Below are 17,283 nucleotides of genomic sequence, written 5' to 3' on the forward strand. Positions count from 1 at the left end.
TTCCTTCTCTAATGCATGAAAGTGAAAAGTGAAAGTGAAGTCGCTCGGTCATGTCCGACTTAGCGACCCCATGGACTGCAGCCTACCAGGCTCCCCCGTCCATGGGATTTTCCAAGCAAGAGTACTGGAGTGGGGTGCCATCGCCTTCTCCGGTACAGTATGGGAAACTATTCAATATCCTGTGATAAACCATAATGGAAAAGAATATTTAAAAAGAATATATGTTTATAACTGAGTCACTTTGCTCTACAGCATAAATTAATACAATATTGTCAATAAGCTACAATAAAAATACATTTTAAAAATTCTTGTTCTGGCCATTTAAGTTGTTACTAACTGCTCTACTGATCACAAAATTCCCTACCTGTACCAACCTCATTATTAATTTCAAATTGCCAACAATATATCCTAAATTCTTTTTTCATTATAATTTGGGTTGGAAAAAAGATTTTGTATTTTCACCATTCAGGTTCAATTCTAAATAATATTGATTATAGGCAAGGCATTGTATTTAAAATGCACTGTAGTAAATGCAAAATGAGTTATACAAAGGAAGAGTATATGTTACATAACAACATACTCTCTCTCTCTCTCTCTCTCTCTATATATATATATATATAAAAAAAATAGTGAAGACTAATATTTGGTCATAATTTAATGTGTACATGCACCACAATGAAAACCAGGATGAATCCTACTTCTTGCCCTCCACTATCACACCCTTGCATCCCTGCCACCCTGTAAAAACTGTGAAAAGTTGGGAGATATCTTTATCTTTAAAGGTATTTCCCTGTGCTTTCACAAATGTACTGAGGTGTGTGTGTAACAGTAAAGTATTGATTAACATTAGATATTGATATAATAATACATGACAAATTTCTAGGGTTATCACTAAAAGAATAGAAACAGGATATATGATTTTGAATAGGATACAAACAAGTGGAGAAAATGGGATAATTTTAAACATTGAGATCATTCAGGGCAGTGAAATGAAAAAGAAAACTGTAAAGAACATTTTAAAATATGGTGACAGATTTAAATCCATATAATAATAATTATGGATGAACTGCCCCAATTTAAAAATAAGTATTTAACATTGGGCTTAAAATATACAACTGTGTTCTATTTATTCTATATATTATTTATATAATATTTATATAATATTCTATTATTATTCTATTATTTACTTAGCTGCTGCTGCTGCTAAGTTGCTTCAGTCGTGTCCAACTCTGTGCGACCCCATAGACAGTGGCCCACCAGGCTCCCCTGTCCCTGGGATTCTCCAGGCAAGAACGCTGGAGTGGTTTGCCATTTCCTTCTCCAATGCATGAAAGGGAAAAGTCAAAGTGAAGTCGCTCAGTCGTGTCCGACTCTTTGCGACCCCATGGTCTGCAGCCCACCAGGCTCCCCTGTCCCTGGGATTCTCCAGGCAAGAACACTGGAGTGGGGTGCCATTGCCTTCTCCATCTATTTATTGAGACACATCTAAATATAAAGAAACAGAAAAATTAGTTAAAGATGAAGAGAAGGATGCTAATCAAATACCAAGCAAAATAATGATAATATAGATATATTAATGTTATAGAAAATAGACTGCAGGACAAAAAAGTATTATGGTAGTTAAAAAAGGTCACTTCATGATGGTAAAAACTTTCCACTGTATTTATTTACATGAAGTCACTCAGTCATGTCTGACTCTTGTGACCCTATGGACTGTAGCCCTCCAGGCTCCTCTGTCCATGGAATTTTCCAGGCAAGAATACTGGAGTGGTTTGCCATTTCCTACTCCAGTATTTATTTATATTCACCTGGTAATATAGGCCCAAATATATAGTGGAAAACTGATAAAATTTCAAATAGTAGAAAATGAACAGACTTCGAAGAAAATAATCTTTTTTTCGTAATTAATACAACAACCAATGTGTGTGTGTGTGTGTATGCCAAGCCATGTGGCTTGTGGGATCTTAGTTCTCCAGCCTAGGCCCTTGGCAGTAAAAGCATGGAGTTCTAACCACTGGACCACCAGAGAATTCCCCAATCAGATAAAATAGTCACAATGATTTAGAATATTAGATCACCAACAGAGTTTGACCTAATGGATCAATACTGCTTCCAGTGCTTGAGAGAATACATTTGTTTTCCAACATATATGGAATAGTTGCCAAAAACGATCATTGGGCCAGAGAGGGAATCCAGACAAATTTGAAAGGTTGGAAATCCTACAGAAGGTGTCCTCTAACCACTGTGCAAATAGACTAGAAATCAACAACAACAAGATGGAGGAACAATTTCCATATATTAGAAATTAAGAATTATACTTTCAAATAAGTCATGAGTTAAGTCATATTGTCATTCAGTTGCTCAGTCATGTCCAACTCTCTGCGATCCCATGGACTGCAATATGACAGGCTTCCCTGTCCTTCACCATCTCCCAGAGTTTGTTCAGATTCATGTCTGTTGAGTCAGTGATGCCATCCAACGATCTCATCTTGTCATCCCCTTCTATTCCTGCCTTTAATCCTTCCCAGCATGTTCTTTTCCAATGATTTGGCTCTTTGCATCAGGTGACCAGAGTATTGGAGCTTCAGCTTTAGCATCAGTCCTTCCTATCAATATTCAGGGGTGATTTCCTTTAGGATTGATTGGTTTTATCTCCTTGCTGTCCAAGGGACTCTCAAGAGTCTTCTCTAGCACCACAGTTTGAGAGACTCAATTCGTTGGTGCTCAGCCTTCATTGTACAGCTCTCATATCAGTACATGACTGCTGGAGAAACCATAGCTTTGACTAGACAGACATTTGTAGGCAAAGTAATGTCTCTGCTTCTTAATATGATGTCTAGGTTTGTCGTTGCTTTTCTTACAGGAGCAAGCGTCTTCTAATATCATGGCTGCAGTCATGATCCTCAGTGATTTTGGAGCAAAAGTAAATAAAGTTTCTCACTGTTTCTATTGTTTCTTCATCTATTTGCCATGAAGTAATACTTTGGCCACCTCATGCGAAGAGTTGACTCATTGGAAAAGATCCTGATGCTGGGAGGGATTGGGGGCAGGAGGAGAAGGGGATGACAGAGGATGAGATGGCTGGATGGCATCACCAACTCAATGGACATGAGCTTGAGTGAACTCCGGGAGTTGGTGGTGGACAGGGAGGCCTGGTGTGCTGCGATTCGTGGGGTCACAAAGAGTCGGACACGACTGAGCGACTTAACTGAACTGAACTGAACTGAATAGGACCAGATGCCATGATCTTCGTTTTTTTAATGTTGAGTTTTAAGCCATTTTTTTCACTCTTCTCTTTCACCTTCATCAAGAGGCTCTTTAATTCACTTTCTGCTATAAGAGTGGTGTCATCTGCATGTCTGAGGTTATTGATATTTCTCCTGGAAATCTTGATTCCAGCATGTGCCTCATTCATTCCAGCATTTCACATGATTTACTCTGCATAGAAGTTAAATAAGTAGGGTGACAATATACAGCCGTATTGTACTCCTTTCCCAGTTTTGAACCTGTTCAAACTGTTGCTTCCTGTCCTGCATACAGATTTCTCAGGAGGCAGGTAAGGTGGTCTGGTATTCCCATCTCTTTAAGAATTTTCCACAGTTTGTTGTGATCCACACAGTCAAAGGCTTTAGTGTAGTCAATGAAGCAGAATTTTTTCTGGAATTCTCTAGTTTTTTCTACTATCTAACAGATGTGGGCAATTTTATCTCTGGTTCCTCTGCCTTTTGTAAATCTAGAATGGTACATTTGGAATTTCTCAGTTCACATATTGTTGAAGGATTTTGAGCATTACTTTTCTAGCATGTGAAATGAGTGCAATTGTGCAGTAGTTTGAACATTCTTTGACATTGCCTTCCTTTGGGATTGGAATGAAAGCTGACCTTTTCCAGTCCTGTGGCCACTGCTGAGTTTTCCAAATTTGCTGGCATATTGAGTACAGCACTTTCACAGCATCATCTTCCAGGATTTGGAATAGCTCCACTGGAATTTCATCACCTCCACTAGCTTTGTTTGTAGTGATGCTTCCTAAGGCCCACTTGACTTTGCACTCCAGGCCGTGTGACTCTGGGTGAGTGATCACATCATTATGGTTATCTGGGTCATGAAGCTATTTTTTGTATAATTCTTTTGTGTATTCTTGCCTCCTCTTCTTAATATCTTCTGCTTCTGTTAGGTCCATACGATTTCTGTCCTTAATTGAGCCCATCTTTGCAGGAAATGTTCCCTTGGTATCTCTGATTTTCTTGAAGAGATCTCTAGTCTTTCCCATTCTAGTGTTTTCCTCTATTTCTTTGCATTGATCATTTTGAAGACTTTCTTATCTCTCCTCGCTATTCTCGGGAACTCTGCATTCAGATATCTTTCCTTTGCTCCTTTGCATTTCACTTGTCTTCTTTTCTCAGCTATTTGTAAGGCCTCCTCAGACAGCCATTTTGCCTTTTTGCATTTCTTTCTCTTGGGGATGATTTTGATCACCGACCGCCTCCTATACAATGTTGCAAACCTTCATCCATAGTTCTTCAGGCACCCTCTCTATAAGATGTAATCCCTTGAATCTATTTGTCACTTCCACTGTATAATCATAAGGGATTTGATTTAGGTCATACCTGAATGGCCTAGTTTTTTTTGTTCTCTTTAAGCCTGAATTTGCCAATAAGGACTTCATGATCTGAGGCACAGTCATCTCCCAGTCTTGTTTTAGTTGACTGTACAGAGCTTCTCTGTCTTTGGCTGCAAAAAATATAATCAATCTGATTTCAGGATTGACTATCTGGTGATGTCCATGTGTAGAGTCATCTCTTGTGTTGTTGGAAGAGGGTGTTTACTATGACCAGCATGTTCTCTTGGCAAAAAACTCTGTTAGCCTTTGCCCTGCTTCATTTTGTACTCCAAGGCCAAACTTCCTTGTACTTCACGTATCTCTTGACTTCCTCCTTTTGCACTCTAATCCCCTATGATGAAAAGGACATCTTTTTTTTGGTGTTAGTTCTAGAAGGTATTGTAGGTCTTCATAGAACTGTTCAACTTCAACTTCTTTGGCATTAGTGGTTGGGGCATAGTCTTGGGTTACTGTGATATTGAATGATTTGTCTTATAAACAAACCGAGATCATTCTGTTGTTTTTGAGATTGTACCCAAGTACTGCATTTCAGACTCTTTTGTGGACTATGATGGTTACTCCATTTCTTCTAAGGGATTCTTGCCCACAATAGTAGATATAATGATCATCTGAATTAAATTTGCCCTTTCTTGTCCATTTTAGTTCACTGATTCCCAAAATGTTGATGTTCATTCTTGCCATCTCCTTCTAGGTCCATGAATCTACGTAAATTCGAAGTGGTAAGACAGGAGATGGCAAGAAATCATATGGAAATTAAAAAATATTTGGGGCTGAAAGATGACAAAAGTACTACTTATCCAGATTTGTGAGATACATCTGAAGTAGCAGTTAACTCTTTTAATATAAGCATTAGAGCTTCAATCTAAGGTGATGCTAGTGATAAAGAACCTGCCCGCCAATGCAGGATATGTAAGAGACACAAGTTCAATCCCTGATTGGGAAGACCTCCTGGAGAAGGAAACAGCAACTCATTCCAGTATTCTTGCCTGGAGAATGCTATGGACAAAGGAGACTGGCAGGCTACAATCCATAGGGTTCCAAAAATTCAGACATAAGTGAAACAACTTATTACACACACATAAATATTAGAGAAGAGGAAATGCTGATTAGAAGCAAGCAAAAGGCAACAAGAGAAATTCAAAAAGAAGGTGGAACGAGACAGCAAAAGAGACACTGATGTATAGAACAGTCTTATGGACTCTGTTGGAGAGGGAGAGGGTGGGAAGATTTGGGAGAATGGCATTGAAACATGTAAAATATCATGTATGAAACGAGACTGGATGCTTGGGGCTGGTGCACTGGGACGACCCAGAGGGATGGTATGGGGAGGGAGGAGGGAGGAGGGTTCAGGATGGGGAACACATGTATACCTGTGGCAGATTCATTTTGATATTTGGCAAAACTAATACAATTATGTAAAGTTTAAAAATAAAATTAATTTAAAAAAAAAGAAGGTGGAAGAGAATGAAGAGCAGACATTATTGAAATTGAAAATATACATAATGTGAACATGAATGTAAAAATGTATTTCTTTCCCAAAAATGGTAATATTGATACATTCCTGCAGGGCTACTCAAAAAACTTAAAGACCCAATTATACAATATCAAAACTGAAACAGGTGATATCACCTCAGATGATGCAAGGGTAAAAGGATATTATGACCAAATAAATTTAAATAAAATGGACACATTTTTTAAAAATATATATCTTAAAACTGATACAGAGGAATAGAAAACAGCTATTCCCATCCTTATCTTTTAAAATGCTTACTCAAATATCTGCTAATGTTAAAATTATAAACCCAGACTTTTTAGATTTTATAAATATGTGTAAATAGGAATAGAACAGTACTCCTTAATATGTTAAAAGCATGAACTGATAGACGTCATTGTTTTATTCCTGACCTCAAAGAACAAGCTTCTGTTTGTTTATTCACTTTGGGAAACCACTCTGGCATTAACTGAAATGTCAAAATGTGTAATTCTTCTAATCCAGCTGTGTCATTCCTGGACATAATCCTTAGGAACTCCAGCCCATGTCTCTCAAGATTTGTATACAAAAACATTCCTAACAATATTATTTGTAATAGCTCAAACGAGGAAAAAACTAATTGTTCATCAACAAAAGATGGAAAAATAAATGTGATAAATTCTATAGAGCAAAAGAAACTACAATATGATAAGCATTGATAATTTTTAATCAATATAAGAGAAGTAATAGACAAAAGGATGCATACAGTATAGGTTCATTTATAAAGTTCAAAACAGGCAAAATCAGCTGTGATTTCTACAGATACTTTCATAAGTGAACAGCAATATTCTTAACCTGAATAATGGTTACCTTGCTGTTTGCTCTATAATTTTCTTCATGTGTCATATTTGTGTTTTATGCACATTTATTATATTTATAGGGTATACTTCACAGTAAAGTTGTTTAAAAAATGTTAAGCACAAACATATTACTCCATTGTCTCTTGAATCCAGTATTACTGTTGAGAAGTCTCATGTTGGCCTAATTTTGGTTCCTTTGTGGGTGGTTTACTTTTTGTGTGGAATCGTTTCATAATTTCTCTTGCGTTTTCTCTTCTGTAATTTTACTATAGTGTGTCTAGATATTTCCTTTATGTGTCCTGCACTGTATGACCCATCAATTCCTTTTGGGGATTTGTATTATCTAGATATTGATAATTCTGTTCTCCTGATTTTTTAGCCTTTCTTTTATATTTTCTATATTTTTATTCATTTCTGTTTCCCCTTGGAAGGCTCCTAACTTGATCTCCCAGTTTATTCTTTTGTTCATTGATATAATCATCCTGCTAGATATTCCATCTTATAACTTCATTTTAAGTATCTTATTTCTAACACACACATTTATATATATCTCATATATCACTGGTTTTCTGAAGTAATTTCTTATCCCTTTGCTTTATTATCATATTCTTCTTCAACTCTTTTGAATATGTCATAACTTAAGTTATTGGTTCATCTGTTCCAATAATGTGCTTAAGGTGGTATATGCTGTTCAATTTTATTTCTTTTTACTTTCTTTTTAAGAAGTTGCACCCCTCAGATAGGTATTTTCTTTGAACCTGTAGCATCATACTTCACGATGGAGTCAATTTTTGTCATGTAATGTGTCCTGGGAACATGCTAAAAGTCACCCTCTTGACTGAGTCTGTTTTTGAAAGTTTGAGAGTGTGGAGGGTCAGGTGTCAGAGGAGAGACTGCAGAGACCAGCTGCTGACAGGAGAGCAGGAAGTGTAATAGCTCCAGGCACCTGTCGTCCTCGGAGGCTGTCTGCATCTCTCCTTGCTTAGCTGGGCTCTGTCTCTGCTGCTGGTGCCTCCCACCACCAGGACACCAGGGACGCTCTCCCTTCCCCTGTGAAGGAAGAGAGACAGGAGCTCAGGGTACAGCCTCTCCAGATCCCTCCCTGGCTGCCAGACACCTCCCTCCCAAGCCACTGTCTCCACCCATCCTCTCAAGGAGTTCACAGTTGCAATCTCACTTCTAACCACCAGTTCCTTCTGGCTTCTGTCATTTTCACAGTTGATTTGGAAGATCCCGTGCTTCTTTACCATTTTACCCTACTTATTGTTAGTAGTCTCGATTACATTAATAAAATTAGCCTTTTGTCACATATGATGTAAATTGGTTGTAAATTTATCTTTTGACAAATCTATGATAATTTTTTGCTACAGAGAATTTGTAAAATGTCTTCACACTTTACAGGGAGCCAGCTGTTATACAAGGGAGTTAAAGGTGATCCGGCATAAAGTTATCTCTTGTTTCGTTCCTCACAGCAGTCTGGGACCTAGTAACTCAAAAGCCTGATTGGTGTTAAAATCAAAATTTACACATCTAGTTGTTTTTAATACAGTTCCAAAGAGCAGGTGTTTAACCTTTTAGTCTCCCTGCTTTGTATACCTTGTGAAACACCACCCAGCAAAACATCACCCATTAGGTGAGATCAACCCTGGGGCTCTAGAAGATCCAAAGCCACTGCTGCACTTCAGAGGTATCTGGCCCGGAGTCTCCCCTCTCTGACCCCCCGTTTTCTCCCCTGCAGGATAGTGGCTCTACCCTGCTTTTGGGAGGGGATTAGCGCTGAGGGGCTTTCCCTGACCCCCAGCAAATCTGTCAGAATTGTTAGTCTCTCATCGTGGCCAACTCTTTGCAACCCTATGTACTATAGCCTGCCAGGATCCTTTGTCCATGGAATTCTCCAAGTAAGATACTGGAGTGGGTTGCCATTTGCTCTTCCAGGGGATCTTTCCGACCCAGGGACTGAACCCAGGTCTCCTGCATTGCAGGTAGATTGGTTACCTTCTGAGCCACCAGAGAAGCCCTAAAATTTGTTGCAGTAGCTTCCATATACAGTTGGTTGTGTGCTAACGCCATCTCGTGGTCACATGCTTTATCGCTACTCTAATATGTCATGGTTATTTGCTGCTGCTTTTTAAAAATGGTTTAAATCTGTATGTATCAATGTGGGCAATGTAGTAGGCTTTTTTAAGTAGAAAAAGTGAGCTATAAGACAGTATGCATAAGAGATCTCACAACAAAATGTGGAAGGAAGACAGCTCAGAAGATATCAGGAAGGATAACAATCAACTGCTAATAGTTTACAAGATGAGGATTGAGGTGGAGGAAGATTGGAAAATAATTGCACTATATTCTTCCAGAGTGTTTGAATTTTTAAAGCAATTTTTTTTTTTATAACTTTGCCAGTTGAAAAAAGGACGAATGAGAACAGTTGAATTTGATTAAAGTGCTCAAAGACTGTGGTCTCATCGGAGATGTGTTAACACAAACAAAAATATAAGGGCTGGTGATCAAGCTTAGGGTATAACTGGGCAAGTTCCTAGCCTGTAGCACCTCAGAATGTGACCTTATTTGCAACTAAGGCCATTGCAGATGTAATTAGTTAAGATAAGAGGTCATTACTGGAGAAGGGTGGGCCCCTAATCCAATATGTCTAATATCCTGACAAAAAGAAGAAATTTGAGGACTTCTCCAGTGGGCCAGTGGTTAAGACTCTGCCTTTAAGTGCAAGGGATGCAAGTTTGATCCCTGGGCAGGGAACTGAGATCCCACATGCCTCAGGATGTGGCCAAAAATTAAATAAGATTTGTCTTTTTTTTTTTTTTAAAAAGATTTGGATGTAGACATGCATAAGGAAAAAACTCCAGTATGTGAATATGGACTTCTGTGACCATAAAACAAGTGTTACAGTTTGAACTACAACCCCTCCCTGCCCCCTCAAAATATGTCTGGGAGTCCCAAGCCCCTACCTCAGAAATGTGGCCTTGTTTGGAGTTGCAGTAATCTTTCTGGAAGTAGTCAAATTAAAAGGAAATCACTAAGGTGGGCTCTATCCCAAAAGAACTGAAGTCCTTATGAAAAGGGGAGGTTTGAGTACAGAGTCATGCACAGAGGGAAGATAGGCATCGGCAAGCCAAAGAGAGAGGCCTGGCATGGGCCCTGTCCTCACGTCCCCAGCAGGACAGCCTGCTCAAACCTCTATTTTGGACCTCCAGCCTGCAGAGCTGTTAGGTCATCTGTTGTTTTAGCTTCCCACCCTCAACCCCCAGTGTGGATTCTTTTGTTACAGCAGATCTGCTGTTTTCTCAACTTCTTGTTCTCAATCTTGTCAGATAATTCCACTTATTTGCATTAAATTTGATGTTCAGAACTCTATGTATGTATATAAAAAATGTTTTGGAGTCACAAGTGAGGTTTATTTAGTTTATAACCTCCATTGCACACTAAGTTAAATTTATAGGAAATTAAAGCTGAACATTTGAAAATTGATCTGAAAGAAAGAACATGATATTTATAATTGGAACAGAAATAGATCCTAAAGGAAACTGTAACACTAAATAATCCTGGAAATGTAATTTTCCTTATTATAGTTTGTGTTTATTATTCATGAATTGTCCTACAATTTTCTGCAACAATTTTGTATCATATGTGTAGCAAATAGAAAAGCTCCTATGTGTGCAGAGAAATTTTCTTCCAGCGTTTTTATAGTCAGAGTATAATTTGCCTTGCTCAGGATTCATCAGAGGACTGGGAACTGGGAGTGTCTAGATACACCCACGGACAAACTCTCAGAACTATATTTTTTGTGACGGTAACAAAATGAAGAGCTCCCTTAGTTAAGCCTGTATTATCTGACCACAAAGCCTCACCTTCCCCACATTTATTTTATCTCTTCTAAAGCATAGCATGAAATATAAGAAAGCCCCCCTAAGTGATCAATGCAGAAAATAGAGGAAAACAGTAGAGTGTGAAAGACTAGAGATCTCTTCAAGAAAATCAGAGATACCAAGGGAACATTTCATGCAAAGATGGACACAATTAAGGGCAGAAATGGTATGGGCCTAACAGAAGATGAAGATATTAAGAAGAGGTGGCAAGAATAAGCATAAGAACTATACAAAAAAGATCTTCGTGACCCAGATAACCATGATGGTGTGATCACTCACCCAGAGTCACACATCCTGGAATGCAAAGTCAAGTGGGCCTTAGGAAGCATCACTACGAACAAAGATAGTAGAGGTGATGAAATTCCAGTGGAGCTATTTCAAATCCTGGAAGATGCTTTGAAAGTGCTGCACTCAATATGCCAGCAAATTTGGAAAACTCAGCAGTGGCCACAGGACTGGAAAAGGTCAGCTTTCATTCCAATCCCAAAGAAAGGCAATGTCAAAGAATGTTCAAACTACTGCACAATTGCACTCATCTCACACACTAGCAAAGTAATGCTCAGAATTCTCCAAGCTATACTTGAACAGTACACGAAGCAAGAACTATCAGATGTTCAAGCTGGATTTATAAAAGGCAGAGGAACCAGAGATCAAATTGCCTACATGATTGTATCATAGAAAAATCAAGAAAATTTAAAAAAAAATCTACTTCGGCTTCATTGACTACACTAAAGCCTTTGACTGTGTGGATCACAGCAAACTGTGGAAAATTCTTAAAGAGATGGGAATACCAGAACACCTTATCTGCCTCCTGAGAAATCTGTATGTAGGACAGGAAGCAACAGTTAGAACCAGACATGGAACAACAACTGGTTCCAAAGTGGGAAAGGAGTACGTCAATGCTGTATATTGTCACCCTGCTTATTTAACTTCTATGCAGAGTACATCATGTGAAATGCTGGACTGGATGAAGCACAAGCTGGAATCAAGACTTCAGGGAGAAATATCAATAGCCTCAGAAATGCAGATAACACCACTCTTATAGCAGAAAGCAAATTAAAGAGACTCTTGATGAAGGTGAAAGAGAAGAGTGAAAAAGCTGGCTTAAAAACTCAGTGTTCAAAAAATGAAGATCATGGCATCTGGTCCCATCACTTCATGGCAAATAGATGAGGAAACAATGGAAACAGTGATAAAGTTTATTTTCTTGGGTTCCAAAATCGCTGCAGATGGTGACTGCAGCCATGTAATTAAAAGATGCTTGCTCCTTGGAAGGAAAGCTATGACCAACTTAGATAGCATATTAAAAAGCAGAGACATTACATTGCCACCAAAAGTCTGTCTAGTCAAAGCTATAGTTTTTCCAGTAGTCATGTATGGATGTGAGAGTTGGACCATAAAGAATGCTGAGTAGCAAAGAATTGATGCTTTTGAATTGTGGTGTTGGAGAAGACTCTTGAGAGTCTTTTGGAATGGAAGGAGATCAAATCAGTCAGTCCTAAAGGAAATCAGTCCTGAATATTCATTGGAAGGACTGATGCTGAAGCTGAAGCTCCAATACTTTGGCCACCTAATGCGAAGAACTCACTGGTAAAGACCTTGATGCTGGGAAATTTTGAAGACAGGAGGAGAAGGGGACAACAGAGGATAAGATGGTTGGATGACATCACTGACTCGATGGACATGAGTTTGAGCAAGCTCCGGGTGTTGGTGATAAGCCTGCCATGCTGCATTCCATGTGGTCATAAAGAGTTGGACATGACTGAGTGACTGAACTGGATATTATCAAAACAATTTTTACCAAACACTGCCATAATCAAGATGTTCAGATGATTAAAATCCTTGTGTTGCACTTCACCCCCAACCCCAAAGCAAGAGAATAAAGCAAAACTAAAAAATAACCCATTTGGCTTTATTTCAAGGCCTTTTCAAAATCTGACTTCGTTCTTTCCCTCACTGTTCTCAGCATGAATCTTTTTTTTTCCTGTCAGATTAGAAATTCTCTTTTTCTACTTTTGGAACTTTGTTCTTGACTTCTTGTCATATTTACACTAATGAAAATCATACCCATTCTACAAAACCTAGGTCAAAGATGACCTCTTACATTCCATCAGATCAGATCAGATCAGATCAGTCGCTCAGTCGTGTCTGACTCTTTTCGACCCCATGAATCACAGCACGCCAGGCCTCCCTGTCCATCACCAACTCCCGGAGTTCACTGAGACTCACGTCCATCGAGTCAGTGATGCCATCCAGCCATCTCATCCTCTGTCGTCCCCTTCTCCTCCTGCCCCCAATCCCTCCCAGCATCAGGGTCCTTTCCAATGAATCAACTCTTCGCATGAGGTGGCCAAAGTACTGGAGTTCCAGCTTTAGCATCATTCCTTCCAAAGAAATCCCAGGGCTGATCTCCTTCAGAATGGACTGGTTGGATCTCCTTGAAGTCCAAGGGACTCTCAAGAGTCTTCTCCAACACCACAGTTCAAAAGCATCAATTCTTTGGCGCTCAGCCTTCTTCACAGTCCAACTCTCACATCCATACATGACCACAGGAAAAACCATAGCCTTGACTAGACGAACCTTTGTTGGCAAAGTAATGTCTCTGCTTTTGAATATGCTATCTAGGTTGTTCATAACTTTCCTTCCAAGGAGTAAGCGTCTTTTAATTTCATGGCTGCAGTCACCATCTGTAGTGATTTTGGAGCCCAGAAAAATAAAGTCTGATACTGTTTCCCCATCTATTTCCCATGAAGTGGTGGGACCGGATGCCATGATCTTCGTTTTCTGAATGTTGAGCTTTAAGCCAACTTTTTCACTCTCCACTTTCACTTTCATCAAGAGGCTTTTGAGTTTCTCTTCACTTTCTGCCATAAGGGTGGTGTCATCTGCATGTCTGAGGTTATTGATATTTTTCCAGGCAATCTTGATTCCAGCTTATGTTTCTTCCAGTCCAGCGTTTCTCATGATGTACTCTGCATATAAGTTAAATAAACAGGGTGACAATATACAGCCTTGACGAACTCCTTTTCTTATTTGGAACCAGTCTATTGTTCCATGTCCATTTCTAACCGTTGCTTCCTGACCTGCATACAGATTTCTCAAGAGGCAGATCAGGCGATCTGGTATTCCCATCTCTTTCAGAATTTCCACAGTTTATTGTGATCCACGCAGTCAAAGGCTTTGGCATAGTCAATAAAGCAGAAATAGATGTTTTTCTGGAACTCTCTTGCTTTTTCTATGATCCAGCAGATGTTGGCAATTTGATCTCTGGTTCCTCTGCCTTTTCTAAAACCAGCTTGAACCTCAGGAAGTTCACGGTTCACATATTGCTGAAGCCTGGCTTGGAGAATTTTGAGTATTACTTTACTAGCGTGTGAGATGAGTGCAATTGTGCAGTAGTTTGAGCATTCTTTGGCATTGCCTTTCTTTGGGATTGGAATGAAAACTGCCCTTTTCCAGTCCTGTGGCCACTGCTGAGTTTTCCAAATTTGCTGGCATATTGAGTGCCGCATTTTCACAGCAGCATCTTTCAGGATTTGGAATAGCTCAACTGGAATTCCATCACCTCCACTAGCTTTGTTCATAGTGATGCTTTCTAAGGCCCACCTGACTTCACATTTCCGGATGTCTGGCTCTAGGTCAGTGATCACACCATCGTGATTATCTGGGCCGTGAAGCTCTTTTTTGTACAGTTCTTCTGTGTATTCTTGCCATCTCTCCTTAATATCTTCTGCTTCTGTTAGGTCCATACCATTTCTGTCCTTTATCGAGCTCATCTTTGCATGAAATGTTCCTTTGGTATCTCTGATTTTCTTGAAGAAATTCCTAGTCTTTCCCATTCTGTTGTTTTCCTCTATTTCTTTGCATTGATCACTGAAGAAGGCTTTCTTATCTCTTCTTGCTATTCTTTGGAACTCTGCATTCAGATGTTTATATCTTTCCTTTTCTCCTTTGCTTTTCACTTCTCTTCTCTTCACAGCTATTTGTGAGGCCTCCACAGACAGCCATTTTGCTTTTTTTGCATTTCTTTTCTATGGGAATGGTCTTGATCCCTGTCTCCTGTACAATGTCACGAACCTCATTCCATAGTTCATCAGGCACTCTATCTATCAGATCTAGGCCCTTAAATCTATTTCTCACTTCCACTGTATAATCATAAGGGATTTGATTTAGGTCATATCTGAAAGGTCTAGTGATTTTCCCTACTTTCTTCATTTTAAGTCTGAATTTGGCAATAAGGAGTTCATGGTCTGAGCCACAGTCAGCTCCTGATCTTGTTTTTGCTGACTGTATAGAGCTTCTCCATCTTTGGCTGCAAAGAATATAATCAATCTGATTTCGGTGTTGACCATCTGGTGATGTCCATGTATAGAGTCTTGTGTTGTTGGAAGAGGGTGTTTGTTATGACCAGTGCATTTTCTTGGCAAAACTCTGTTAGTCTTTGCCCTGCTTCATTCCATATTCCAAGGCCAAATTTCCCTGTTACTGCAGGTGTTTCTTGACTTCCTATTTTTGCATTCCAGTCCCCTATAATGAAAAGGACATCTTTTTTGGGTGTTAGTTCTAAAAGATCTTGTAGGTCTTCATAGAACCGTTCAACTTGAGCTTCTTCAGCATTACTGGTTGGGGCATAGACTTGGATTACATTCCATAGTTACTGTTAAATAGCTAAGAGTATTTGTTTCTCTGCCCTGGTACCACACTCGGCGCTAAGGGGCATTTACCGTAATCATGTATGTTTTCCCTACTAGATTGAAGTCCAGTATCTGGAGGGCAAGAACTAACTTTGATTCATCAGTAGAGCATTAGCTTAGTATTAGCATCTATATTAGCTTTGAATCTATCAAGCATGCAATAAATAAATGAATCAATTATTATTGTTTAATGAAAAAAATCTGCTTTGATTCTTAAGCATAGAAAACATTGCTCTGAAGGTTAAGTGTTTGGAACTTGACAACAAGATATGTAAAAGGTGTTGCAAGACTATGTACATTACCAAAAGTTAAATATTAATGTGTGGTGGAGATTATGAATTATATACCAGTATTGATTTTTACTTTTGTTTTAGTATTAGGTTGGTGCAAACATAATTGTGGTTTTCATATTGCTGAAATTTGCCATTTGATATTGTAATACAGTTTTAATAAATTATAATGCACATTTCTCACTTTATGTTTGTTTCTTTTTTTGCTAATGACATTACTTGCTGATTATTTTATATTTTAATGTTTGGACTATAGAAATAATGTTAGACAGAAAGCAAATTCAAGCCGTTTTCTTATTTGAGTTCAAAATGAGTCATAAAGCAGCAAAGACAACTCACAACATCAAAAACTCTTTTGGTCCAGAAACTGCTAATGAACATACAGTGCAGTGGTGGTTCAAGTTTTCAAAGATGAGCTCCTTGAGATGAGGAATGTAGTGACTGTCCATATGAAGTTGACAACCAACTGAGAGCAATCATCAAAACTGATCTTCTTACAACTACACAGGAAGTTGCTGCAGAACTCAATATCAACCATCCTATGGTCGTTTGGCATTTGAAGTAAATTGGAAAGGTGGAAAAGCTCAATAAGTGGATGCTTCATGAGCTAACTGGAAATCAAAAACATCATCATTCTGAAGTGTCATCTTCTCTTACCTTATGCAACAACAGCAAACCATTCTCGATCTGATTGTGACCTGTGACAAAGACTGGATTTTTTATGACAACTGGTGATAACCAGCTCAGTGGTTGGACCCAGAAGAAGCTACAAAGCACTTTCCAAAGCCAAACTTCCACCAAAAAGAAGTCATGATCAGTGTTTGCTGGTGTCTGATCCACTACAACTTTCTGAGTCCAGGCGAAGCCATTACATCTGAGAATGTTCAGCAAATCAGTGAGATGCACCAAAAACTGCTATGTGTGCAGCTGTCATTGGTCAACAGAAGGGACCCAGTTCTTTGCTATGACAATGCTTGACCACGCATTGCATAACCAACACTTCAAAAGTTGAACAAATTGGATTGTGAAGTTTTACCTCATCTGCCATATTCACCTGTCCTCTCTCCAACTGAGTACTACTTCTTCAAGCATCTCAACAATTTTTTGCAGGGAAAACACTTCCACAACCAGCAGCATGCACAAAATGCTTTCCACAGTTCATCAGATCCTGAAGCATGATTTTTATGCTACAGGAATAAACAAACTTATTTCTCATTGGCAAAACTTTGTTTATCATAATGGTTCCTATTTTGATGAATAAAGATGTGTTTGAGCCTAGTTACAATGATTTAAATTTCATGGTCTGAAACTGCAATTAGTTTTGCACCAACCAGATAATTATAAGCATAAGCCCCTACATGATAATTTAACATACTCTTACATTTCCCGATCTCCCATAATATTGAATGTGATTAGGCAAGTAAGTTCTTACCAATGGAATATGAGACATAAGGTTTATAATTTCT

Source organism: Bos indicus, chromosome 6, assembly GCF_029378745.1.
Source record: "Bos indicus isolate NIAB-ARS_2022 breed Sahiwal x Tharparkar chromosome 6, NIAB-ARS_B.indTharparkar_mat_pri_1.0, whole genome shotgun sequence".
Lineage (NCBI taxonomy): Eukaryota > Metazoa > Chordata > Mammalia > Artiodactyla > Bovidae > Bos > Bos indicus.